Genomic DNA, 2,317 nt, shown 5'->3' with positions numbered 1-2,317 from the left:
GTGGCATTTCCTGATGAGTTCTAGGAAACTATGTGTTTTAGGAAAAATGTAAAAAGGTAGATTAGTGTCCCAGAGGCCTATGTCATCCATCTCCTCCACAAATTTATCCTCCCACCGGCAATATATGTCGAATAAATCAAACGTTGAGAGTGTTTCATGTATCTTAAAATCCATGTCTGCAAGTTGTATGTGATCTAAATCCAATGGTGGGTGCACCATCGGATTAAATACTTATTGTTCCTTTTTCTTTGGTGCCATGGTTGTCTTCTGTAGAAACCTCTGAAAACTGATCTGTGTTGAAATTATAACAAAAGGGGATAAGAAGAAATGAGAATTCAGAGAGGGAGAAAGAAAAGGGATGAACCAGAAGTGGGATTCGAGAAAGGGAATATGTGATCACTGCGGAAAAATAAATTCTCCTGCAATTATACTGCTGTCTGAGTGAGCTTACTGCACTTTCTGCATATGACTGAATGGAATTGAATTGCGCTTGATAGTAGAGATAGCAAGTTAAAATTAGAAAATGGCATGAAATGGTGCTTTTATGGCTTTGGAGTGTTCCCGTTGGGTTGGTCTGACTTGGCACGTGTCCGTTGGCTAATGGTCCATCCAATTGAATGCACAACGGCGGGAACGAAGGTGATAGGCAGATGGGATGGGTTGGCATTGTGAGGTGGCAGGAGCGACAAACAGTCACAATGGTAAAGCGGTTTGACTAACGACATAAACCATTTTTCAGGGGGGGGGGGGGGCATGGGTAGTGGAAAGCGGTATGAGAGGGGGGGGGGGTGCGAAATCATGAGAGCGCGACACATCAGTGGTTTGAAACCACTGATTTTGGACACCCCCCCCTTAAATTTCGGAGGGGGGGGGGGGGGGGGGGGGGGGGGGGGGAGGATGGGGGCGGCGGGAAAATCACACGGGTTGTTAGATCATATGGGATGAGTGGGGATTTGATGAGAGATGGGGGATAGGTAAGATGGGATGTGACGGGTAAGTGAGTGGTGGGGTAGGGAATAAATAGGGGGCAAACTATAGGAAAATGGGGGTATAGAGTAAGGTTAGGGGAAATAATATTGAAAAATAATATAAGACCCCTTCCCCTTTTAATTTCTTCTCCCGACCTTAGGAAAAACAATAGGATATGTCTTCCAACCTTAAAAGAACATTAATGTCTTTCTTTATTTGGACTTTCCTTAATCTACCTGCCCTTATTTTTCTAATCTAGCATTTTTTATTTTTCATTTGTAGGGTGCACTTGGACTAGCAGACCTTTTCATTTTTTCCTTTTATTTCTAAGCTACTCTATCACTTGTTTCTCCCATTAGTCTAGATTAAACAGTTGAACCAATTTTATTTCTAGCTAGCTACTAATTTGACAAGATTAAACTGTTTGGTAGATCTTTATTTTCTACCCTATCAACAGAAATTGAAATTTGTTCAATCATGCTTAGACTGTATGATTTGAACAACATTTGAGGTTTTCCTTTCTTCTTTTTATATAACCTCTTTTCATTTTTTTTTAATTTTTAATTTATTTTTAATTTATTTTTTTAATTTGTGAAATGAATTGAATATTGGAATCTATGAACAATTTGAAATCTGCAGATTGTGAAGTACTCAATCACCTTGAGATCTTATAAATTATAGGACCCTAACACCAGCATCAACAATTTTCATTTCTAGGCTATTTTTTAATGTTTTTTGGGGTTTTTTTTGCTAGAGTTCTCATTTTGAGTTTACAGTTCCCATTTCAAACTTTACATTGTTTCCTATGTACAAGACTAGAATCAAGATCCCAAGTCAAGTATTGTGAGGACTGCAATTGATTTTAGTAGATAGAAATGGGTTCCCCCTTAATTTAGATGGGTATCTACTAGAGGAGCCCTACTAACCAAGACAAGGCTCTATGATTTAAATTGTGTTGTCAAAAGGGAAGCTCAAATTAGTGGCTTTAGTAACTATTAGATAAATCCCATCAAATCCCAGGAACTACTTTTGAGGATGAATAATTAAAAGCATGTACAAGTCTCGTTGGTGTAAAAGTGAGCTGTAGTTGAGCATGTGAGATACTTCTAAGTCCAAGAGAAATGAGAATTCTCTCATCTTGGTCCAAGGTGACCCATCAATCAAGAAACTAGGGCTAAGGTACACAATGTAGTGAGATTAACCCCTAGATTTTTAATAGACTAATTTTAATCCTCGAGAATTATAAACAATAATTGTACATGTATGATTTAGGCTATGAGCTAGATAGTATTGCAAAGGGTTGATCTATGTAAATTGTATATCAAAGTGATAAATAAGAACACATTGA

The sequence above is a fragment of the Pinus tabuliformis genome, chromosome 7 (assembly GCF_031772625.1).
Source record: "Pinus tabuliformis cultivar Carrire ecotype Pingquan chromosome 7, CPIR1, whole genome shotgun sequence".
NCBI lineage: Eukaryota > Viridiplantae > Streptophyta > Pinopsida > Pinales > Pinaceae > Pinus > Pinus tabuliformis.
This window is presented reverse-complemented; position numbering follows the sequence as displayed.